General features: G+C 35.3%; 1 protein-coding gene and 1 long non-coding RNA gene across 2 annotated transcripts in view; one reads left to right on the forward strand and one right to left on the reverse strand.

The window, feature by feature from the left end:
* Positions 1-27,980, forward strand: part of LOC138940022 (latrophilin Cirl) — a 517,985-nt gene that overhangs the window by 127,400 nt on the left and 362,605 nt on the right. The window lies entirely within an intron of this gene.
* Positions 1-27,980, reverse strand: part of LOC138940023 (uncharacterized) — a 180,605-nt gene that overhangs the window by 51,368 nt on the left and 101,257 nt on the right. The window lies entirely within an intron of this gene.

Here is a 27,980-nt window from a genome sequence, read left to right on the forward strand (position 1 = left end):
TATAATATACTTTATTTTTTCCGCTTCTATATTTTTCTATATATATATATATATATATATATACGTACAAGGGGAATTTATCACTTTTAGAAATTTGTCTCCCACGCGGATTGCATAAATGGAAAAACATTTTCACCTATGTGGGAATGCATCTAAGTTCATCTTCTGCGTTTCAGACGTTAATAAAAATTATTTAAAGATAATTAAATATATGAAGCACATTATATATTTAATTACAAGCAATAAATACAATAATCAAATATATTTTTAATGGAGAAAATGAGTCCTCAAAGAAAATTAAAAAATACTTTATCTTTTAGAATTCAGAAATAAATAAATTCCAATATTCATTAATGCAAAAAACTGTAATATTCAAAAATTTTAGTGTTTTATCATAAAAAGATTAAAGTGTGAGAAAAAGAATGTGATATATGATGCAAAATTTAAAAAAAAAAAAAAATTAAATAAAAAGATAGAAAAATGTGTTGGAATTCGAGATTTTTTACTAGCGTCCCCGAATCTTAAAATTCAAAGCCTGGGTATACAAATTTCCATATTCATCACAATTCAACGCATCCATCATAATTACGGTAACGGACGTTCGCGACTTAGGAAACGCGTTACAAGATGCGCAATTATACTGACAACGCGTTACAAAATCATGGCGCCGTGACATCCGCGGTATCGTCGATTTCTCGCCGCGTATATGGCCGCATCGATTGTGATACGCGGCGAAAGGAGAGAACGGAAAGGGATGAAGAAAAAAAAACAAGGCACAATGAGACGCGTCCCACGCGTTCGCGATACGAGAGGGAATGCGTGTTTTCATTAGTCACCGTTACTCGCGACGCCCTCGCGCGTTGCATCGGCCGTCGCAGCATCCATGCAAAGCGTCAATACCTCGCAAGTATGTACTCTCTAAGCGCGCCGCGAGGCACTCCGTTCGAGGAGTGCGCGCATACCACGATCTTGACTCGATGGCGGCGAAAGCGTGTTTTGATATCGCGCGGGAGGAGTACGTGAGTGCGCGTAGCATAAGCGAACAGGAATGCCTATGCGAGCGGGGAATATGAGAAGAAAAGGAGATAAATAACTGGAATAGCAAGGACATCTCTCTCATAAGCGAGATCGTCCGCGGTGAGCGGGGTATCGCTCGCTTGGTGACGATAACACTGGAATGCAAGGTTCGAGCGCGTAGCAAATGCAATTTGTGCGCAACTCGAATAATTTAGCATTTTTATTACAAACTATGTGTTTATCTTATGTGTTTATATAGTATAAGATACATATACGTGGATGGTTAATGTAACGTGCACTCATCACATCTCGTAATATATATAATATATAGTTTTTAAAATAATAATTCCGCGATTATATAATAATTAAACTCTTTTAATTGGAATTTACGTGAAATCGAATAATTAATATTTCATAATTGAAGAGTGAAGTAAATAATATATTTTAGATTGTAATTATTAAATTATTATTAAATAATGATTACATACGTTTCTTTACCACATTATTTAATACATTATTTAAATAGATCAATATTTATTATCGTTATATATAATTTCCAATGTGAAAATTTAGCGTTTAATAATAGATAGCGAAAATTATACATATCGCCGATCCCACGCGGTCGATGAAATACATCTTCCTCGTCGAGGATCGACGCGCAAATCGACGAACAATGCCGATGCCTCTAACCGCGATCATCCCGACCGACCTTTTGAGGCCGCCATCGGAATCCCGTTAGTGATCGTACTTCATTAAGCGAATAGGAAGTGTATCGTTTAGTAGGCGTGTATTATAATTTACAAGGATAAAACCATGCGCGATCGGTCCCGATTAATTGCGGGATCGATTACGAACCGATAAAAGGCGAAATGCTTACGCGCGCGATCGTCTGGCGCGATTGTCTTGATCCTCCCCGATCTTCTCAATCCTCGAGGCACCGCCGCGCCAATCGGTTCGCAATTTTCATCTCCAAGACCGTTAGCCTCGCGAATAGTTGGCAGATTTGTGCGGATGCGTGCGAGCGGAGCGGAGCGGATCGGATCGACGCGCGTTATCTAAAGCGCGAAAGCGCGGCGATTCCCGCGTACCACACCTTTCCCGATGCGCTTCACGAACCGTTATACCGATAAAACAATCAGAAAATTACCTGTTTTGTTTTTAGAAATTATTGATGGTAGTTGCAGGTTGGCACAGAATTCGCGTCAATTATAAAACATTTATAATGTAAAAAATGTAAAAAATAATATTATATATAATCTAAATAAAATGCTTACATTAAAAGTATTAAAGATTTTTACATTTGTTGAAAATTACCAAGAAGAAATTGAAAAATTGGTAATTAGTTTATCTCGCTAATGTTATAATTATAAATTTTTTATATGTACGCGTGTGAAGAGAGATCGTACAGTTTAAAGTTTTTAAAATCTTGTCCTATATGTTATGCATGAATATTTTATAATTCATTACTATATAATTGTTATAGGTATTTTATTTATTATTTAAATAGAATAAATTACGTGTGTAAAATTAGTTTGATAATTTGAAAATTCACAAAAAATTAGCTCGTAAATGTTATATATTGAAATCACAATTTTACACCGAATTATAATATTGAAATATTTTTAAAATTTTGCGATATATCCAATAATAATATCATTATTATAATTCCCATTTAATATTTATTAACAAATTTGCGATATTACAGCTGCCACCAAAGTTTAAATATTAGATTGCGATGATTAATTAATTCATCATATTCATCAATTTTTCATTGGATTATTTCAATGTTCGGATCGATTCTTGTTACCGCTTGCCAATTACATGTATATGTAATTCCGTGAATTCCAGCGTAAAATATATATATATACAATATATATAACTTGATTAGGTATGCCCAACGGCACCTGTATCGATTATCGTTTCATCAACTAAAGTACAAGGATGTCGGTTTAATGAATAACGACGTATCCAGCGACACGATGCTGCACATACAAGGCCATATACGTGCAGATATGTAAAATCGATTTGATCGACGAACCATTGTCCATATTTGATGAAGCGAAACGAATGGCGAAGTGGCACGAATTCGGTTTTCGTATTCGCTGTTCGAGTTATATATTCGATGGAAATTATATTGCTAATCGCCGTCTCTCTGAAAAGCTCGATATCGGCGACATTTGACTTTCGAAAGAAATGCCAATTAGCGTCATTCGCTTTACATTTTTATAACAACATCCAAATAAAAATTTTTATTTTTAAAAAATTACAAGAAACTAATTGTGTCAATTATTGTGTTCAAATATATGAATATATTTCTTTTATAGTTAAAGAAATTATATAGAAAATATATAATATGTCATATATATAATATATCAATATATAATATGACAAATATATAATATGTCGTGTTGATAATAATCATGTTGATGATAATTATGTTAATAGTAATCAAATATTTTATAAATAATGTATATTTTATTATATATATATATATATATATATATATGTGTGTGTGTGTGTGTTTATTCTGAATTTCGATGTCAAACGTTGAAGAAACTTCAATCAATTGCATTACATAGTTTATTCGTGTACAACTATCCGGACTGTATAGATGAATTTCATACTTATTTTGCATCCGGCATTTTGAAAGCAAGCATAATTAGTAATCAAATGTATAGAAAAACATCTTTACAAATGGTTCAGGGCCGCGTTTATGCATGTCTATCCACTCTCGCCAGTCGGTTAAAATTATCTTTGTATCGAATCTATGGTCGGTTGATTATTATCCTATTTCTATAGACCATGATGGCCTCCTGACAGTAACTCTGTTCCCTGTCTCCTATAATGCCCGTAGTACTTATGGAATTGTACTTACGGAGAATAGTGGCCCATAGAAGGGAAGTAGAAATGTCCGATGCTCTTGACAGGTGTTCGCGTATTCACAGACAGACAGCCCTTCGTTGCTAATACATCAATCGTTATATGTATGTTTAAGACGTATGCAATCGATGTCTATACGCAAATCGCGTAATCGAGTCGATATGTAAGCACCTCCTTCTATCATTATTGTTTAAAGTACTTACGTAAGAATAGAAGTCCACTAAGCTGTTTATAAATAAATAATAAAATCATGTGAGATATGCTTTACTTCACATTTCTATATATATGTATTTTATATATATATATATATATATATATATATATATATATATATATGTCTTATGTAATTTAATTGTATTCAGGAAACGAAAATTTTATAACTACAATCAAAAATTTCAAACAATTTTACACATATGAATATTTATACCGACTAAAATAAATTTTTAATTTTTAATGTAATCGAAACAAAAATATGTACATAATACGCATCTGTGAGAAAATACATTGAAAAAATACTTCAACTAGTCTGATTAAAACTTGGATAATGGGCCGCGGAACATAGTCAGCAATTTACAAGATTACGATGTACTTTCACTCTATCCGCTTACGCGCCACTTCAAATTACTTATCGAACAGTGTCGTGAGTATCGAGAGTAGAAAGGGAACAGACAGCAAGCTGTCCGATGTACTTGACAGGTGCCAGCTATTCGTAGACAGACAGTCCTTCACTTTCAATGCATCAATCCGTATACATATCCCACATTGCAAGCTCCAGACATATACATGTAAACACACGAGATCAAATATATTGTTGTCGTAGATTTATTGCTAAAAAAAATCTGTATTTAAATAAAGATTAAATAAAAATAATTTCTTCATTGCGATATACGCAACAATATCAAATACTTAAAATTCTCAACTAAAAAAAATTTACATTTAAGATCAATAACGAAAGGATCAGTAATGCACGAATGCGCGTATTAAATGCATGAATAGACATAAATTGACATTTTGTATTCTAATTATCATCTTTGATTAAGAGATGATGACGTGCAAAATATAAAATCGCGTGATGAATTTTTTAAGCTAAATAATATTCCGTGATAAAAAAAATACATTTGTCGATAATATACACAAATACGTCGTATTACTTATTGAATCGCGCCTTACTCTATCGAGAGTATGAACGGGACGAGACAGGAAGCTGAAACGTTCAATGTATTTGACAGGTGTCCGCGCATTCCCGTATCCTCAGTCCTTCACTCCTCTCTCTCTCTCTCTCTCTCTCTCTCTCTCTCTCTCTCTCTCTCTCTCTCTCTCTCTCTCTCTCTCTCTCTTTCCCCCTCCCCCCTCTCTCTCTCTCTCCACTCTTTCTCCTCTTCCTGACACATCAATCTCCATATATACATTTGAAACTACAATCGGAGCGTGTCGGTGTCATAGATTGGACGATACATTCATATCAGTCAGGCGCATCTGCATTTTCATTTTTTGTCATCGATTACTTGCAAACTCTCCGTATTTTCGATCACTTCTTTGGCAGTATTATAAATTGCAACTTGATTTTTGAAAATATGCTCATAACATATGTAAATGTAAAATATCGTATATATTATATATATATACGTATAATCAAAAATATTAAAAAAAAAAAAGATATTAGCAAAAGCTAAATATAACAAACGAAAAATAAATTTTCTATGACATATTTTAAAATAAAAATTTAAAAATCCAATAAAATTAGCTGTATCAAATTTTTCAACTATAGTAAAAGCACATTCATAATATAACATAATATGATATAAAATATAAATTATCTTCTATCGAGCTATTTCAATTAAATTTATCTAATATAATAATATATTTGTCGATTATAATATGATACATGTTATTACAAATTTCAAAATTGATTAATCAAAACATATTTATTTCTTTTTGTATACATTTTTCATAATAATATCCTTATTTATATTAATTCTTCAAGATAAGTAATTTACTTTACTTGCGCGATAAGAATTTAATTCATATAACTGAGTAATGATTTTACCAAGTAATGCAGAAAGAAGAGAGTAACACGGCTATTTATAAATAAATATGTAACAAGCACGAGGAATTCTTGTTAGTTTATGGTAGAATGCAATCTTGTGTATATTTTGCAAATTACTTATTGAATCAGATTATATGTATGAGCTAGACAGGAAGTGGCCGATGCGCTCATCAAATGTTCGTATTTACATGCAGCAGCCTGTGCTTTTACCGTATCGATCGTTATGTATGTATTTAAAGTTATGATCGAATTATGCCCGTTCATCGATCGAACGGTTTATAGTTTACATGAACGCGCGACACCCAAGTAGACTTGTCTATTACCCTTTTCCGATTAATAGTGTTACCAATAATAGAACTAACACCCAAAAAGATACAAAGTTTTGTAACTTTGTATAATCATCAAAATGCAATATAAGCTTGTAACTTGTTCAGAAAGGTTAGAATATTTAAGATATTTTGAAATAAAAATATTCTATTTAGGTTCACTAATTACTAATGTTAAAACATTTAACTATGACTAATGTCGTAATTATTATTGAAAATCGTAGCAAAAATCGATTATTTTTCAGTAGTTGCCTGTCATTGATTTTATCAAATGTTTAATAAGAGCGATATTATATTATTTCCTTTCTAATATACATTTTTGTAGGTATATTTTGTATTTAATCATCAAAACAAAATTTAGTTAAAAGAATTCAAAATGTTAAATATAAAGAACAAATTTTAAATAACACTAAAAATTTATAGCTAGAAAAAAATACGATGAACTTATGAAACATCTTACAAATTAAACGAAAAAGCACAATATGTGAATTACTATTGTAAACGCCCAACTCCTTCGTCATCGGATGACATTTGAGGCAATGCACCATCGCGACTACGACAGTGACGTCTATGCAAACTCAAATTGCCCAATTGTCCTGCTATAACTACCTTGCTGAGATCGGCCGAGAGGAACAGGATGACAGTCAGGAAATCAGGAAACGCTCCATGTGCTTGACAAGCTCCATACGTCGACCTCTATATCTCCTTTGATACGCGTGCGAATGTGTCTGTCGATCTAATTACATTTACTGATCGATGGCGATAGACTGATCGAACATTTCGGTCACATGACTGGAACATAATCGTTTACGTAATAATAACGATCATGATGACGAATTCAGAGTACAGAGTTGCGTTGCGTTTCGCCGAGTAACGCAGACTTTGTTTCATTGTTGGCGACTACACGCGGTGCGATCGACACGCAGGATCATCGCGACGTCATTTTGGCAAACATTTCGCTTAAAGAATGCTTTGTTTCTGCTTGCAAACGCGTCTGCGTAAAATCGGCGATTGCGCGATTAAATAATGCGAAATAATTTCAATTATTTCATGTAATTTAAGATCGCAGTTGATTACTATTAATCGATAAATTATATATGTTATCATCTTCATTATTATGAATAAATTACGATCGCTTAGATTATAGCATTTATATAGTAAAGTGAAATAATGAATATTACTTGAATATTCTTAAATTGAGATGATTCAAATATGACACTTTATTTTCGAATTCAAACAAAATTGATTGCGTTCCACTTTCAAAAATAGGAAGGTATTAGAACGCTTAAAAAGTTATTAACATTGATTATGCGACAGAGCTGTTTTACACTCTCTGCTTTTAACAATATATATAATTTATCAAGTAAAATATGCAAAGTTGTCAGGTTCTTCTCTTTCTCTACTTTATCATATTCTCAGTATTAAATATTAAAACAGGTCATATGGAAAATACAGTAAAAATATTATGTTAAAGTAAAAGTAATTAGCAACATCATTCATAAAAAGAATTAATATAGTCTACACCAAGTGAAAACAAAATATGAAAAGTTCATCCTTATACTGACAAACATCCGCTACGGAAACGGGTGAAAATTAAATTTGTTCAAACATCGGCAGATTAAACGGACGGATGGATAAAAAGAGGTCCCCGCGCGAAATAGATATCGATCTTCTGGAATCGATTGTAATTATTTTATTGTTTATTAATACGTTATTGCGCGTCATTGAAATTCAATATTTTAACGCGTTTTGTTAATTTCTTGCATATCGCTGCACAGTAAAAAGTTGCAACGGTAAGAGAAAGGAATAAATTTATTAATTGACGCGAAAATAGAAAGTGCCATATTAACGAATTTTATCTGTACACATATATTGTATATTCGTATATTTTTATAAATATTTTCTTTACGCTTTTGGAAGAAAAAAAGATAGAGAATGTAATCTCTCAGTTAATTTTCTATATAAATCTGTTTTAAACAGAATTTCAAAGTTGATCCTATAAAATGTCTATATATAACTAGACTTTACAGATTACATATAACTGCATGGTTAAGTACAATCAGTTAACTGACATAGAAGCACTTGTTGAATTTAACAGTCCCTTACATATATGTATATATACGTATAACGTTTCCGCAGAATCTACCATCAAAGTGCCAATCTACTCCTTCGTATTTAATTACCAGTGACAGATACGACTGGAAATTGCAAATTACGGGAAAATGTACAGACAGTATCGAGGAACCGTGCTCTCACGTTGACGCTCTCTGTCCGACAAGCCCGATACGCCCGTCGTCATCGCAAACGCCGCGTAAACGCGCAGCCTCCCGCGGCGCGGCGCGGCAAAGGCCGGTCAGGGGCCGCGATTACGCCACCGCCGACGATTGCTGGCTCACGCGGGGAATTCCGGACGCGCCCCGACCCCGGCCACGGCCACCTGCCGCCGACATTTACTTTGTGGAAATCCATCGACATGGCCCAAACAATCCAACGGCGTCTGTTCGAACATCAAAGTGGACAACGTCCATAATACCACCTGGCGCGATTCAAAGGATCCAAACACGCGCGAGCCACGCGCCCCCACTAACCGTACGCGTATATTCGAGATGCAAATGCAGAATGTCTCCGCGCGGACAAACACATTTCCTTGCGATGACAGACGTTATAGCAGTAATTGGAGGAAAGCGAGGAAACGTTAAGGTTTTGATAGTGATATAGAATGAGAGATAAGAAAAATTGTTTAATCCTTAACCTTATGTAGATATACTATGTAGAAAAAGTGGTACTTTAATAAGAAGGTAATTAAAAAAAAAATATATATATATATATATATATATATATATATATATATATAAAGAATATGCGCTGTCTTTTATTTGTAGCAACGATTTAGTTTAAGCAATCACATTAAAATGTAACGTATGTGATTATGAATTTATTTAAACGGTATATGTGCCGTTCGGAAATATTAAAGTCGTAATTGTTTTCAAGCCTTTCATCATAATTGTCGTGTAATATCTAGCGTTGAAAGAAAATGCTATTATAACACCCTGTATATACATATATATACCGTAGAAAGGAATATTATGTGGCATGATATTACTGCGAAATATTCCCTCGCCGTGAATTACAAGACGTTTTACTACCGCGGTTGTGTTTGCTGCAAGGCGGCATTTTCATAAAATTACGTAGGTTGTTGCTTTATTTATTACTTATACGCGCGATTAGTTACATGTAGATAAAATCTCATTAATAACGCACAATCAATCCATCTAAGGAGCAAGATGATACATCGTACATTTTTTAAATTTCAAATGCAAATATAATTTTAGTAACCTAATTAGTAGTTGTGTGGCAAAAAATCATATTTATTTTTTAATCAGATAAATATTATACATTAAAAATTTTTGATAATCTTTTTCTTTTTCGCACTTATTTTCATATTTATAGAAATGTTGAATTCTCTTATGCTTTTATCGCGCTTATTATAAAATTGATATTTTATAAAAATAAAATTTTCTTTATTTTATTAAGAACGAATCTCTAGGAAAGTGTATTCTCTTTCACGATATTCATGCCATGATATACATATAAGATTTCATGAAACATCACTGTCAATTTAAAATTAGCTTCCAAATGTGTGACAATGGTCAAACGGTGCAGCAAATGTTCCTTCGTCTCGATAGAGTGTCGTATACATGATTTACCGAAATCAGTGATCGACCCTGCCTCTAGTCACCTCCAGGGAAATGTCGGAGTCGTGTCGCGTCTCTCGGATCGGACCTGAACAGCATCCAACACAGTGGCGAGAAGAAAAAGAAGGATAGGAAGAAAAAGACGAAGAAGAAGGGAAGAACAGCGAAGAAGAAGAAGAAGAATAGCGGGACGCGAACGGATGGAAAAAAAGACGAAAACGGCCTCGCGGCGAGCCGGTGGCGCGAAGAAAGCGGGAGGATGCGCTGAAGAGAAAATAAAGGAAAAAGAAGGCTTGAGTCGTTATAAGAAAATAGAGTGGCCCGGTGACACGTGGGAAATCCTGGCGAAGCGTCGTAGGTGCGCCGTCTATTTTGTCGCGAATTCGAGCACAAAGACGAGCCGTGACACGTGTTAGAACTATCCGAGTCAGCGAATCGGGATGGCTCTGCAGGACAGCTGCAGTCCTGCATGCTCACACATGCAGATTGACTCGGTAATACCAAAATTCGCTCCCCGACACATGAGAGGTAAATTGTTAACAAATAAATTATTTGTAGGAGAGACATTTGATTAAAGAAAGTAACGGAGCAAAAATATAATATCTCTCGTATCGTTACTTCTGTAAAGATAATTAATTAATAGAGATCTCTAATATCGAGATATGTAAATAACCTACGGCTATTTGATAATAATTCCTTGTGCAAAAAAGTTCGAATACGCGCACATTGAATACGGGAACATGGATAAAATCCATCAACAGAATATGTACGCAACGCGACGATCGACGCCGTTATTTATATATTTATATTCGCGCTGACAATCACGCGCGCGATTTCGCGAGCAAGTATCTGGCCGGATTTTATCGCTGTCGCCAGAGACGAGCTTTCTTTGCCCGGGGTAGGATATTTATAAGTGCGTCTCTTTTCGCACCGTGGACAATGGTCAAGTTGTCGATACACCGAAAGACCGAAGGCGCCGATGATCTAGGAAGGCATAAAGGCAGCCCGGTAACGACTCGTGGCAATATACAACGAGTTATACATTCGCCACGTGTCGCCACCTTTTTCTCAGCTCTTCCTCGCCGTATAGTATCGTCGCGATGAAACGAATGTTCGGGACTTTATGGTCGCTAATACAAGCCGAAATGCGAGCCGGAAAGAAAATCTCGATCAAACAGTTCGCGAAAAGATAAATATAATATAAAAGCAAATTATAAGCAAATTTTTTAGAAAAGTATTTAAAATTATGATTTTATTTTGATACATATATACATATATATATCTCGTAACAAAATATCGTAAGACTGTCGGATTTACTTACTCTCTCTTGTGTTATATTTTTTGATACAAATAGACACCAGCTATTCCTAACTCAATTTGAACAATAAATTGTAAAATCCAAATAGGGCGTTAAAGTAATATTTTATCTCGCTCGATCTTTGCTCCAGGCTCCTATTACACACTTCACGTAAAACTATAATATCAGCGGTAGAATAGCACATTGTTGCACACCGATCGTTAAACACTACGAGGTAACGCTTCTATGGGGATCGATCGAGCGTAAAGATAGACGGATCGCGAGAGAGAAGGAGAGTAGGATCGAGAGAAATCCATTTACTACAGAGAAATAGGGAGGGGCGGAGGAGAAGAGGAGGAAAGAGAGAGAGAGAGAGAGAGAGAGAGAAGGAAATAGCGGATCGATCGGCAAACACGTCCGCTTAGAAATGCGATCGCGCAATTATTGCCAGCGAGCTCATATCGCCCATTTAGAATCCGGGTAACGAGTTAATATGCGCGCCAAACAATAGCGCGCGAAAATAGATTTATGAGGCGCACGTCGATTCACTAGGAAACGCATATAATTGTTTCACGGCTGAATGCCGGCGCATAATATTGCGCATTGTAACACGCCGAGCGGAATCGCGAAACGCCCGCGCGTTTACGTGCCCCGAATCACGGCTGATAAATGCCGGTCGTACGCGCAATTCGTACGTTTTATCGCGAAACGTGACACCTGTTACGGACACGCGAGATACGAAAGCGATCGCGCAACATTCTCCCGGGACGCATCCCAATGTGTGCCGTCGCGCAATTATTCCTGGCGAGAGATATAGCGATTACTTTCCCCAGGATTTCGGAAAATTAATCCCCCCCCCCCATCTGTTAATCCCCCTTATATTGTTAGTATTACTGGTCCTACAATATTTAATTTTTTTCTACTTTTGTATGTTTATTTAGAGAAATAGATCAATCTTTGAGATATGTATTAACTTATTATTTTTTTTTGTCATTTTTTATTATTATTCTTATATTATATATTATTCTCTTGTATTATATATCCATATTATTGCGTGTGTTGAATCACTTAATTCCCGAATGAGTAGAACCCCAGCAGTTATTTAAAATCAACCTACATTAAAACTTTTATTAAATGTATTTATCTCCGAGTTCTTCCGATAAATGTTAATTCTATTAAATGTTTAATACATTCTTGAAAAAATATATAATAATTTGAAGAGGAAAAACTGACATAAATAATATCACATACACGTAAACGATCAAATATCAGGCAATCGGACAAAGCGATGTTCCTGTGTCTTCTTGAAAGCGCTATATAGACAGTTGCTATTTTTGTAATAGAATAAAATATCTACACACTTGTCCATTTTTCCTCTCTCGCGCACGCTGTTCTTGCATATTGGCAAATCGCAATTCGGGCCGAGAGAATTACAATGAGAGACGCACCGATTGCGGCATCGGTTTATGCGAAGATATCATTGTATCGATCGGTGGGGCAAGCCGCGCCAAGTTCGAGTCAACTGAATTATGTCCCGTCTACGTCGATTTGCACGCCATTCCTGCATTAGCTATTGGCAACGGATCATAACTGCCTCCGGCCAGTTCGGTGCGCGCTGCAAATCGCTTCCGTTACACTTTCGTGAGAATTTATATCGGAAGTACGCGGAGGAAGGAACCACCAGCCGTCTCTCCTCTCCCGCCCTTCTTTTAGTCTTTCCACGACCTAATGGTAATTGGAATAATCGCGCGCAATTGGGAAACAATGTTTCGAATTTCGCGCATGTAAAAACAATGCACGACTCGATTGCGAAATGACAAGGGCGATGCGGTTCTGCCGCGTTCACTTCGCTGCTCGAAAAATAAGTCCTACTCGTTTGTATTGGAAAATCGATACACAACATGGGTAAATGTATTCTCCTGTCTTCGTTCGAACGAAGTTTACGGACGATAAATGATAAACAGTATGGAGCGGGTATAACAATGTTCGTTGTAGCACGATCGATAAGATGAAGCAAACGAGCAACGATGCAATATATGAGACTTTAATCGAGTGATCGTTCACGTAAGCGTTCAATTATGATATAAGTATAAAATTTTTTCTAGCTGGGAAGATATAAAGAAATTGATCATGTTTAATCGAGAAATATTTTTTAAATATTGGAATTCGCGTGTTATTTTTCGAAATAACGATTTCATATATGAATGTGTGTGTAAAAATATTTATCTAATATTATTCTTTGTCTCTATTAACATTTTTTGTATATACTTAATATTGAATTAGTATTGTATATAAAATAACATTATAAGCTACAGAAACACGAAAAGTCTAGATCGATTTATATAAGTTTCCCTCAATTTCATCGATAAGAAACTCTTAATTGAAACGATCGTCGGATTGCCACACCCGAATCTTTCTTAGGCTGTACGAACATTCACAAATTGCTGATCTGTCGGCAAATGACGCGCGCTTGTAAACACCAGGCAAAATGAATCGATGAGCAGAACCAGCAAGGTGAGTGCAAGACGAGTAAACTACGCAGCCTTAACGTATACATAGACATGTTTGCGAGCAAATATAGCAGGGCACCTGCAAAATTGAGCGCTAGCAGGATGTGCATACAACATCCTGTGCGGCCTGCAGATACTGCATCTGAAATTTAAACCGCCTCATTTATTTTAGGTCCTCTCCTCCTTCATACTTTTCTTCACTATATTTTCACGATTCGTGCTTTCAACAGTATTATTTGATGTAAAGTACTCTATATATATATATACTGGGCAATTCACATAAAATCGTCGTGCAATTTTTTGAACAGTTTGGATACAGTATCTTATCTTATAGTATCTAATCGAAAAATATTATTTTTTATTTATTGCCTTGCTATTTTTATCTGCTATTTTGATTGAAGTGTACTGTGACTATATTAATTAGGTTATATAAATACTATGTAATTATATAAATTATATAAATTAAATTTTATATAAATTATATAAATGCATTGTAATACGCGCATATGTGCGTCCCCTCTTCTACTTGCATTTCAAATACATGCATAAATAATTTAATTTAGAGTGTAATTCGATATCTATTAATAATTAATTAACCATTATGCAAACATGTACAATAGTATATGCTTGAGCAATACAATAAAATCTCTGGATTAAAAAATTTCTCTTTTTCGATATAAATACGATATATTTTCATAAAATATTGTTATCAATAATTGTTTTATAATTTTAATATTATACATAAATAATTCAATTTATAATGCAACTTTGACATCAAACAAAGATCTTAAGAGAATTCTCGATACTGCGATTCTGCCGAGACCAGCCACCAATATCGTTTGTCCAGCATTTTCAGTAGTCGATGGCGATATGTAACACTTTTCTTAATGCCGCGAAAAGCGAGAATCGAGCGATACAAGGCATTCCCGAGATAGCGTAATTGCCGACGCGTACAGAATCTTGTAAGGCATGCGCCATCCGCTCGAATGACAGTGCTCGATCACTGTCACCCGGATGCCGGGATACCGGCGTGCGGCAAGAAGAGGCTCTTTAGAGGACGAGAAAAAGAGGGAGAAGCCAAGGACTCGGAGAGTTGACGACACCGGGATCAATCATTGCTTATGGTTGTGCGAGAATAGCTTAGCCGGGGATAATAACGCCGATTTTCCTTTTATCGCGAGTAATTCTCGATTAATGCGGTTAATAATCTTTAGGAGTAAATCCTTTGCTACAATTGCGTGTTGTAATAATATAGACTTTTATATTGTAAAAATAACATTTTAAATAATAGTGAATAATTGATAAGAAGAAATACGTTATATATACAGTAAACAATTTTTTTATATTAACGTAGTTTTAAATTAATTGTATCTTTGCTTACCAATCTACCTAATCTCAGAAATTATATTACTTTATTTTTTGATGGATTTAGAAAATAAAAGAACAAGATCGAAACGAAGACATTTGAATTTCCAGACTTTTAGGAATCTAATTTTAATCTAATTTTATCTTTTCGACCAAAATATATAAACCCTTTAAAATATACTGGGATAAAAATAGTCCGTATAAACAGCAAGTTCAAAAATTTATAATTACACGTATCCACTTTTGCCAACAAACTTGTGACAAACGAGCTAAAAAGACAACTTCCCTGTTAAATTTTTCTCGAATAACGAGAAAATATCATCCCCCCGGCACTGGAAGATCCTTTTAAGCCCGCTACTCTTCGGGCAAACAAAGTTTACAAACGAACGAAAATTCGATTTAGACTCCCATACATCATACGGCGCTCTTCTCTCTCTTTTCGCCGTTCCCCTAGTGTGTTGTCATTTCACCTAGGAAATTCACGGCATAGTCCCGAATCTCTCGACGACAGACACAACGGATATCTAATTTTTCTGTTTCGTAAAGTTTGTGGAGCGAGTGCCGATCGTCGCAACATTCCGCGAATTCCTCGCGAATTCGTCGCACTGAAAGTCGAGTGGAGTTGATCGTTTCTGTATTTCCGCCGGAATATTCTGACAAATCACGTTTCGGGAAAGCCATTTTGCAGAATGTCGAGGAATGCCGTTCGTTTTTCGTCTACGCGTTTTTGTCGATGCGGTAAATGAATCACCGGAATTCTAGGCAAGTATATTTACAGTACATAGATATGTATATCGAAAAAAAGAAAAATGCCTGAGTCAGATAAACATGTGGTGGATAAACGGAATTTTTATTAAAGATTTTGTATATTGTCTTTTAGCTTTAATCGTCAATCATTTTGTGATCATCATTGTGTGATTGGCGCGTACAAAACATTACTGCAGAATGTTTAGAATCATATAATAACGTGTGTAAAAAAACATGCGCAACATTTCTGTCACGTTATCATACATATGCGAAAGGGTAATCTTATCAATTTTTTTGGTGGTGGATCTTGATTTGCATTTAAATCTGGTAGTGGTATATCAATTTACACGTATAGGAGAAACCATTTTAAAAATGTGTATTATCTCTCACATAAAAAATTAATATTTTGCACTAAGGAGATATACGATGTTCTTTTTTACTTCCATAATTGCCTGCATGCGGTATTTATACTTATTGAGACTTAACCACATGAACCGGTCGATCCTGCTGTCCGTTTTTATCACTTACGTCTGGTACACAACCGGCTCATAGCACGCGGTGGCGATTCTCCCTACATCCTCTTTCTTTCATGCTTTTCAATCTCCATGTTCCTCACGATCTTCCTAATCCCTAATCCCTTTCGAAAATTCAAATCGTTATTTCATTACATAAATTGTTTCGGACTCTATCGTTAGCAGTCTTGTACATATATAATCCAGATTTATTGATTGGCAAAAACCAAGATTAATAAAATTAATTTTTTCCTTAAAAAATATCACGGTTTGACAAGAAAGTAAAATAATATTATTTGTCATTTATAAATAAGCAAAAGAATTTGGTTAACTTACATGTATATATTTGGATATAAATCATTTACATATACATTACATATACGTATAATTGCGCACCTGATTTTTAATTTTTTAAAAAACCAATTTTTAGATATAATTAATTTTTAATATAAATATCCACTAACCAACACTTTAAAATTTCATAATTTTATCTTTAACAGCGAAAAAATACAATACAATTTTTCTTACCACTTGTAGAATATTGATGCTTGGCATATCTATGCACTAGTGTCAATTGATTTAAAATCAGAGTTGATCATTTTGTGATTGTTGGCCAAACAAATTTAAATTGGAATCACTTTGTGCTTCAAACTTCAAACGCCGTATAAGCTTTTGACAATTTCGATTTAACATATTTTTCTTTCGATGCCTACGTCGACAAGATGAAAGCGATTTCGGCGATAGGGCTAATCACAAAGCGCTTTTCAGTTTATATGAACATGCACGTCGTCGCCAGGATCAAAAGCGATGCGGGAGATCGACAAGCCGATCGCTTCACAAAGTATTAATTTTCTAAGGGAATGTGCTTTTCTTTAATCCTTCCAAATTAATTTCCATCGCCAGAAAATTTTTAGATATATTGTAATTTTAAATTCCGTTAATCATAATATAATCAAACATAAAAATAGATATTTGATATCAGTACGGAGAAAAAATATGCTCGATCAGCAAGCTCGAATGGGAAACTTATTGACATAAAAAAAAAAATTGTTTATAATATACTATGATAAATTTCAAATTTCAATGTAGCAATCTTATTTTTAGTATATAATTTTTATCTCAAAAATTAAATTGCTAATCTAAAATCTAATCTAAAACTATGATAGGTCTTCAATTATCTTCAAGCTTATGTGTATAGAATAGAGATCGCATACATAAATACTAGTGAAACTTATTGTTGGAATGACGAAGAGAAATATCATTGCAAGTAAATTACTATAACTCAAGGACACTTGATGCAACTCGCATGGAACCATCGGCTTACTCATTCGCGAGCTCCAATCGTGAGTGTACGTAAGTGCACTGGCGTGTTCCCCTTTGCTTTCCTTCTCTCTCTTACTTCAATTGATGTATTAATTATCGTGAAACGCATCCTACAAGTATAGTAATGGCGGTGAGGTGGACGGCTCTTAATGGCGCGAAAGGATGCAAAAGCGTGGCATGTCGCTCCGGAGGACGCGGGGGATTAGGGAAGGAGGGGAGGAGAGAAACTTGTATACGAGGAGGGATGATAAGAACCCACCGTACACGTCAAACCGCAATCACTAATAGTACAGCTCCGGTCGGAGATAATTATCGGGCCGGTCGCGAGAGGCTACACTCGAGCCGGTGGCGTACGAAGGTGTTTGCCGAGGATAAAGGAGGATTGTCTTTAAAACGGGCTTCTTCTATGAAGCGAGTCGACGCATATAGTCGCTGCTTAATTTATTAGCGTGAAATTAATCGATTCTTATTTTCCATTAATTTTTAATTTGACCGATATAAACATGTGTCACGTACAAGGTATAACCACATCGAAAAAATTGTATTCTCAAAATTTATTATTTGCTAAATTTGACATATTAATAATATTATGTTGTTATATATTATAATTTATTAATATTACTAACGAATCTGCTTGTTTTAAACACAAAAATATTTCAACTTAAGAAATGGTTGTGAATTAAACATATTTAGTCAGGTTAATTATTTTTATCACTGCATGTTTTAAAATGGAATTGTATTTGCATTTTGATATTTTCATTGGGTATGCTGCAAAATATTGTGCTTTATTTCTTGTTTTTTTTTAGGTCAAAAAATAAGTAGCATGAACAAATTACTCGCTCTAAATGAAGAATTAATTCTTCAGATAAGATTGCCAGCAGGTTTTTTTTTTGTATCGAGTTGGAAGCGCCTAATAGTAAATGTGCCTGCTATTTAAGGAGAAGTATTATTTGCCACCAAAGCATATACTTCAATTAATTTCGCAAGCCTTCCTTAATAATAAAAATTTTTTCTATATAAAGTTTTTCTACATATTAGTATGATCATGCTTATAATGAATGCTTATGATTTTTATGTATCTTTCAGGCACATTCTATAAATGTATATATATATTCTATACGTTCTATGTAAAATTTTATAAAACAAGTACAAAAAAAAAAAAAAAAAAAAAAAATCGTATTTTCTCAAAAATTATAACTTTTTAAAATTTCAATAAATAAATATCTATTTGTAAAACTATTTTTGTGTTATCATAACAATCCCAAATATTAAATAATATATACAGAATGTCCGATAATAGCCGGATCATCCGTCGGGTGATTCGGCTATTACCGGACACTCTGTATAATAGCAAAGAAACATCCCATTTAATATATTTTTATGTTAAAAATATCTGATATTCTTTAGAAAATTTTCTTCTTAAGTTAAAAGAATCATTTTGGCGCTTGTTTTAGAGTAAGATAATATAAAGATAAGTGAAATATTCTTAAAATGAGAATACAATTTTTTCGGTTCATGTATGCAAACAATTATCATTCTCACTTCCTGAAGTTTGACAGCTTATCGTGCTTGACCTTTACATCCCTAAGCCACGGCATGCCTTTTTTATGTAAATACAACCAAGCCTTTTTATCACTCTTATGTTAAAGTATAGGCTGCTGAAGTTTTATCCCGTGAAAAAAAGGATGTATAAGTATTTTATACGTGTCATCATAATTTTACGTTATAATAATATAAGACTTAAAACTCTGTCAAAAGGATACTCGGTCTTCAATATTAAAAGGACGATTGAAAATAAAAAAATTTAGAAATCGCTGATCTCTGCGTATTAAATATTAAATTGCGTTTCGCGAGATATAATCTCCACGAAATTATATAGTATAAAGAACTATTTCCATCACCTTTTGTGACTAATAGAAGGTCTTCGGTGAAGCTCTTAGCATGAGAAAACGACGTTTGCATGTTTTATACGAAAAACTCTAAGAGAAGGATAATAAAGGCGGAGCGGCGTGAAATAAAACACAGCATTGAATAAACGGCGGAATACGGGATACGCTGTTTTCATGTCAGCCATTATTCGTTTGGCGTACGTCCTTTTTCAACGGAACCATTAAAGCATGTAGCTGCTTTAAGATTTAGAACGAGCACGATGTCCCCGTTCGTTCTTAAGAAGGTCCGCGCTTCCGTCAATGAAAATTTCATTTCACCATGGGAATTGCCGTCTGTAGCTTTACGATTCCCGCGGGTAAGTTACATTAAGCAAAGCGATAAAACGACCGAATTAAAAAAACTGATTTGGATAGCCGACCGCACTTTCACCATAAAAGCGCAAGTCCTCGAAGCAATTACACTGCCGAGGATTAAGAAGCGAATGCGTACACGTCCTGGAATTTCGCATTGTTAAAAGACACTCTCGCCATTCCTTTTGCGATAAGATCCTAAAAGAAACGAGTCGTTTATATCTTATTGACGCAATCTCAAAGCTTGTTCACAATCAGTTGCGCATCGATTTTCTGTAATTTATTTCCTTAATATCGGAAATCTTCTTTGACACAATACCTTCGTTTAATTTCAAAAGATATGAAACTACAAAAATTAATATGTCTTAAACTTTCTACTTTAATACCAATTAAAAACTCGAGAATAAAATTAACATACTTATTCTCATTGTTTCAGAATGTATTTAGATTTTAAGAAAATTAATATATTAACGTTTTTTTTTATGTAAGTATGTTATCGAGTCCTAATAAGGAGACACGAGACACAAGACATAGTCATTTACTTTATAGATAAAAAAAATTTGTTGGTATTTTAAAAAATCAGAGAATGAATATATTTCTTTTTATTACTCATTAAACTATGCTTAAACTTTTCTCGTTATGGCAGCGATGTAGATTAGGCTGACTCCTGACTCTGAGTTCTCTTCATGTTCCTCGGATTGCGGGAGCCAGGAAATTTATCTAATCCAAGATTACACTGCTACTCGATCTTAAAGTATATCATCTTAAAAGAGGGATAAGAAAGGAAAGAAGATATTCGCGTGAATGCTGCCATATTTCGAAACTAATTGACAATAATTAATAACTTATCAATGGACATATTAATCTCTATCATAGTCGAAAAGTATATTCCTGACCTGTTTAGTGTCGGTACATGCTTAGCGAATTCGCAACGGCCAGCATGCTGCAGCGTTCGAGTTTTACACCGGAACTAATTCGCGAGCAATTAATGTTACCGTTACTCCGGTGTAACGCATACTTTAGTAAGGCGCGACACGTGTTTGCTGTTATACGTAAATGCTACTCCGGGCTACTTCTATGAGAACGCGCGCACGTGACATGTGTAGTTACTATTTCGTCGGTACGTGAGCAAAGAGGAGAGAGGTTTGCAATATATATTTCTCTGTTAATTGTAGACGAGATGTCTTTGCAAAACTTACGATACTTGGTCTTCCCGTCCACTGGGTTTCGTAATCGAAAAATGTAATCTATTCCAAAATAGTCCCCTATTCCGTAAAAATTTTAAATTCTACAGACAATATAAAATATTTTAATATATAACATATTTTATATAAAATATTTTTATCACGCTACGTAACATTTTTACGATAAAAAATATGTTTTAATATTTTTTTTTTATTTTAATAAAATAAATTTAACTAATAAAATAATTTGATGTTTTAATTAACGGACACACTTGTGCATAAAAAATATAACTTTGTCATCGTTAATTGCAAGGACAGTATCTTCGATATGATATCTGGTTTCCTCTCATCCTTTCTCGTACCGACCACCCCAAACGTATTTTGATATATAATAACGAAGAATGACTTTATCGCACCCGCCGTTATATTCGGCGATTAAATACGCCATTAAATCACTTCTGCTCGATTAGGAAGCGCGGGAAATGAATTTCGCGACAAGAATGCGCAATTTATGCGATAACGAACGACCGAACGATTAATGCAGTCTATCGGGATTCCTTTCTGACATCGCGCCGGGCATAAAGTAACTCCGGCGGCTCGCGTTCCGCTCCGCTTTACTCGATTGTTGTCAGAGTGAAAGGAATTGAATTTTCGGATAATATTCATCCACTGCCGATAACGACGTTAAAGCGTCGCGAGATAACGACGTTGCCACGGCAAATTGCATCGCCATGCGAATAAGAAAACGGAAGCATCTATTTTCTTTATTCCGCACTTTCCGCTTATCGAGCTAAAAGTTCCATGCACCGATTAAGACAGGGATGTATCGCACAACTCACCGTTCAAATCTTTAATCTCAATAGAGCGAATGAATTCATATTGATTTAGTCTCACGATTTAAAAATGTTGCTTATTATTATTGCTACGATGAAGTTGTAAGAAAATTGTTAGAAAATTGTTACAGCCGAAAAAAGTACTCATATCAAAGTGAATTACATTCCTGTTATTTTTTTTCATTTATTTTTTTTTCTGGTAAATATCGTATAATGTATTGATTCCGTGTTTTATCTCACATATATATCATTATCTAATCTTCAACGATTGTTCAGCTTTCTCGCGAAGCAAGATTGCGCGACAAAGGGCGGCGCTGGTAGGCCGGTTTAAATTGTACATGAATAAATCCAATCTTCCATCAGGAGAGCATGTTAATCTCGCGCAACAAAAGCTCTCGGGTTCCGGAAGCTGTACCGGTCCGTCTACGTAGCCATCTACATAACACGTGGCCGCTCGAATCCGCTCGCATTCAAAGTTTATTTCGTTTCAGACGCGAGGAACTCGCGTCATAAAACTCTCGCGAGAGTCGCAGCCTAGAAAGGGAATGATGGAGAGAGAAATAGAGAGAGATAAAAGATCGTGTCATAGACGCGAAAAGTTTCGAAATATTAGTTCCGTAGGCAAACGCCGGAAGTTGAAAACTGTCCGAAATTGACTACGTTACTGGCGAGCGCGGTGACGCGCGCGCGTACGAACGAATGGTAATTCTGTTTTCGTAACAACGCTGATCAAAGTGTCGCGATCAAACGGACTTCTGTAATATGGTGCCCGTCCTAATCGCGCGGCTTAATCGAGAAGCGAGTGTGAGCTTGTGAGCTAGAATGTATACCGCTCGCATGGCAAGCAAGTTCGTTCTCTGGCTGACGCCGTTTTGAAATTGTAATGTATTGTAATGCGGTATCACGATCTCTTTTCTCTTTATTTCAGACAAGTGTCAAAAGCTCCGTGAATTTTTTGCAACTATTTCGAACGCAATGAGAATTAATACAGCGTTATAAAAAGAAATTTATATGAAGTAAATAAATAAAGAAATTAAAAAAACAAATGTAAGTTCTTAATTTAACAGAGCGTTAAAAAAAGCTTATTAATATTAAACTATTTAGTAAGTAAATGATATATTGAATGTCAACATCCAATTACACTAAAAATAAATACACATAAACATAAAAATTATCATAATTTACTATAGATATAAATACGACTGTAGAAAAAGATTAATAAAAATAAAATATAGAAATAAAAACATCTATCGTGTTGAATTTAGGTTAATTTGTGTTAATACGTACGTACGCTCGCTCATAATTTAATTCGGATAAGCGGGAAGCGATTATTTATCCTTTTCTGGACTGAAAATTCTTGGTCAATGACAAAGTAACGCTTTTAATTAGCGATTTCCTACCAACCTTTTTAAACATTCCTAAGGATATACTCAGCAGAACACACAAGCCGAATCCATTTGTGGTTGGCAATCGAATTCCGCGATCGGATTTATCTGGAATCTTTTTCAGACGGCAATGAGTACATAATGAAGCTCGGAGACTAATTAGACAAAAACGAGTCATCTTTCTTCACACGAAAATTATGGAGCCGATTTTAAATCACGAAACTGCGCATACACAAATCGCTTAATATATGAAGTTCTGAAATAATGAGTATCATTTATTTATACAAAAATTTTAATTAAATGATTTTCTTCGTAATTAACAAGAATTGAATTGCGAGAAAAAATAAATAGTATGATCTTATATATAAAGATTGCTTATTGTTAGTGTGATAATTTTCAGAAAATTGTTTGTTTTAATCTAAACTCCTCTTTTTACCTATTTAAAATATAATAATTGCGATAAATAGTTGGAAGAATAAATCCTTTTTTTTTTTTATGCGGACAAAGTCGAATAAACAAAGACGCGTGCATGCGTGTGCTTCAGAAAGGCACAGACATAGCAATGCCTAAATCCCTTTTCTAGGCTTCGGAAACCTTCGCGGCAAGTGGATTTTGTTGTGCGCCTAGAAATCTGTTATTCAATTTGAAATGGCTTTATCGTGCGTCTGAAACCGACCCCAGATTTCGCATCGATGCCAAACTACATGGACTATGAAATCCGTCCTTCGCACACACTCAGCACGCAGAGACACGCGCTATATGGTATACCCGCGCACGCGTAGGCGTTTCCCCTCTCCGCGTTTCACTCTAGCGAACTAACAATAATGGTGAGACCGAGTCCTCGAAACTTTCGAGCGTTCTTCCAACGACACTTTCAACGTTTTCCTTCAAGTACATGGCGGGGTAGAAAAGGTCACGATCAGAAAGTAAAATACATCGCATCGGCGAAAAATAAATAATCCAAGAGTGCGTCGAAGCGTAATATGCGAAAAACTATAAACTTGCGAGAAATCATGTAATTCTATTCAATATACGTATAAAATAATTCGATCACCTCCTTCCACTATAGATATTTTCTATCATTAATTAATTTATAATTGAAATCTAATAAATCGTTTTCTACATTTTCCCTGAAATTATAATTTTCCAATTCTGCATTTTTCTGCACGTTTCTATAAATAATTAAAGGCATCTTTGAATATTATTTTTAGAGAATTTTATTTATACCACAAAAATGAGAAAAAATATTATTATGATATATATGAAAGTTTTTCTATATACATTTCCAATATTTATATATGTTGTATATAAGTATTATAAAATATTTCAAGCAATATTTAAAAAAATAATATTTATTTGATAAAGCAGAATATTATAATGCTTTATATGATCAAGTAAGAGACATATACTCATATTAATGTATATAAGAACTCGATAATTTAATTCGAAGTAAAATATTTTGAAAAGAGAAATATTTTTATTATTCACAAATAATTATAAACACATTATTTATTAATCGCAAAATATTCACGAACAAAATTTAATAATAATTTTATCAGTTGAAAATGGGACTTGAAATATATTGACAGTATAGATAATCTAATATTATTCATTTGTGCGTGTCCGATATTTTTCCAAATATATTTCAAACTTTACAGAGAGTCTAACGCTCCTGTGTGGCAAATAATTTTCATCAAAAGTGTCAGCTGTCAAGTTTTTCACGTGCTTGCTTATCAATTGCTTAGTGCTCCTGTTCACTCGGTATGACAGCTACTTGCAAAAGCTGCATACACCTGATAGATATACACCGCGACACACTTTCGGATGCTAGATACGGTGCGCTTACAAAAAGTATTCACAAATACGAAGAGTCACGTGAAGGCATGTGCATTCACAGGATAACGAAGCGTACAAAACGGCGTATATCCATCCATATGTCGTGTACGACATCCGATAACATCCATGCAAGCAAGCGTATACGAGAAGCACAGAGTTGGTAACATTCTCGATAAGAACACTGTAATTTCACATTTTTATATCTCACCGAACAGGGAGTAAAAAGGGGAAAAGGGAAAAATATAAAACAAAGAAATCTGCAGTTATTCCGGTTTTAGATATCTCGCCTCGTATCTGCTAATCCGAATATGCACGAAATTAGCGGCGCGAGGCGAGGATCGTAAAACGTTAACCCATTTTCATCCTATCGATCCGCTCTCGGGTCGAGCGGAGGCAAGAGAAGGAGAGAGAGAGAGAGAGAGACAAACGAAGAGAAAGGGACAGCCGGAGAATAATGCCAGACTAGTCGTTAAACGAATGCTTAAAAGCGCTTAGATTGGTGTCTACCAATTAGAGCAGGCATAAAATCGAAACGACGTGCACGATTCCATCGAGTGTGCTGTTCAAATCAATTTATCTAATCTGCCGCATTATTGCTTGAAATAATGCAGTAGGAATATAATTTTGAAGTTCATATAATATAGATTATGCTTTTTTATTGTCATTAAGGAAATTTGTACAATGACAAGCTTACTTATGTCAGTGATTTATTTTTTCTTGTCAAAGTGAATGATGATAAATTGATAGATTGAGAGATATTTCAACGGAGATAAATTGAAGAAAATTTTAAAACCATATTAAAGTGAAATTTAATCACATATTAATTTTAAATAATATATATAATAAAATTAAATCTCTCTCTCTCTCTGTGTGTGTGTGTGTGTGTGTGTGTGTGTGAGAGAGAGAGAGAACAATAATTATACAAGAGAATTATTGTTACATAAGAATTATATAAAATATCGTTTAACGATTTATATAGCAGCAAAGTAGAATCTAAATGTTTCATTGTTGTGAGATAAAACGTTTACTAATATTTATGTTTCGCAAAAAAGGGTTTTAAACAAAAAATCGCGAGTTTGCAAGCTTCCACAAATGCTATCCTCTTCCTTTCTCTCAAGGAAAAATGCATGTGCGTATACATATATCTCACCCTTATGAACACACGCACCACGTACAATCATAGGGATGTGCGCGCGCGCAATCGAGATTCAGGCCGAGAAGGCACAGAGGTGGGTTCACCTGTCGCAGGCTCACAGGTACATGCACGTAGGTATACGCGCACTCGATTGGCGTCGACCGACGTCCCGGGAGGGGCGCGACGCCAGCCAAGAACGGACGTTGATACTAAACCGCGGCCCGAGCTGCTCCGAACGACAGTTCAACGAGCGTGTGTTCCGAGGCCGGATCACGGTGGTCCATCCGAGCCGCCCGGTCGCGCAAATCGATTCCCTTGATCGATCATCGGCCACGTTTGCCGCGTTACGTCATTCCGCGAGCGGGTACAGCGGACACCACGGCGGAAAAGATCGTGATCAATAAATTTGTTCGCGAATCTTTGTAGTTCAGACAGACGTTCGAGATATTGATCTGGGATTATGCCGATAGACTCGCAGTGTCATCGTCATCATCATTGTGACAACGTGGGGTGGTGAGCTAGTCACGTGACTCTCGCGAGGGGGATCAACCGGCGCGCTTGATCCTTTCGACAATTCTTGAGAGACGAATCCTCTCGCAGGAAGACGCGCCAGGACGACGCACGAGGATATTGGATAGTCGTTCTCGTACGTATCGATATATGTGTGTATCGCGCGTGTGTTTGTGTATCATCTGTTGTGTATTCATCGAGTCACAGTGCTATTCGGTAGCGCGTGCCACCGAATGTGATCCAGCGGGTGTGTGCGATAGGAGTGCATTCGCGGGAAGAGGAGAGAGGGAGAACGCGAGATAAAACTCTCAAGTGCGTGTGACACTCCGGCTAACCGGAAGCCTGCGTGCGAATGCTCCCGAGAGATGCGTCCAATATTGCGGTCGCCACGAATGACGATAGTGCAGCATCCACTATTGCGATCTATTGGATCCAATGAGTTCCGGCTACTAATTAATCCATCGATATAGTTAATCCGACGGATTACGCTCGTCGGTGACCTCGTAAACCGTTTCCACCGAACCGACCCTTGCGTTTAGTTCCAGGTTCGTAAACTAGCGACCTTATGAAACCAACGAAAGGATCCTGAATCCGTAAAAAGTAATAATAGGAGGTAGAAAACGAAACATGACTTAATCCAACAGATGAGTGGTTTTATTTATCTGAAAATTGTAGATTTGCAGATCATAAATAATGATATGAGAATGATGAATGAATAGGAAAATCCTCTTCAAGAAGGATTTGAAAATTAAAAATTAAGTTTCATCAAAATCGTTCTATATAGTGATTGACAGCACCTGTTTATCGCTATCACATTTTTGTATCCTTTATAAAACAATTCGAAGCGCTTGGTTAAAAAGTGATCTAGTGAACCGAGGCTAAGGGTGCAAGATTTATTTCAATTCGATTACTACTTTCCAAGGGAACGTTCAAACTCTGTGTTTCAATTCGTCAATGAATCGGAAATGGAAAGTGAAGCTTGACTTAACTCAATATATATATATGAGTCTATATTGTTGTTGTTTAGTTATTAGTCACAGGACACGATACGAAATTTCAGCTTTATATAAACAATAATCTAAGAAAAACTAAAGAGGATTCTGTTCGAAATAAAGCTATCTTCTATCTTCTACACGAC

The sequence above is a fragment of the Polyergus mexicanus genome, unplaced genomic scaffold (genome assembly GCF_030449975.1).
Source record: "Polyergus mexicanus isolate NDT 795.1 unplaced genomic scaffold, iyPolMexi1.0 SCAF_15, whole genome shotgun sequence".
NCBI classification, from domain to species: Eukaryota; Metazoa; Arthropoda; class Insecta; order Hymenoptera; family Formicidae; genus Polyergus; species Polyergus mexicanus.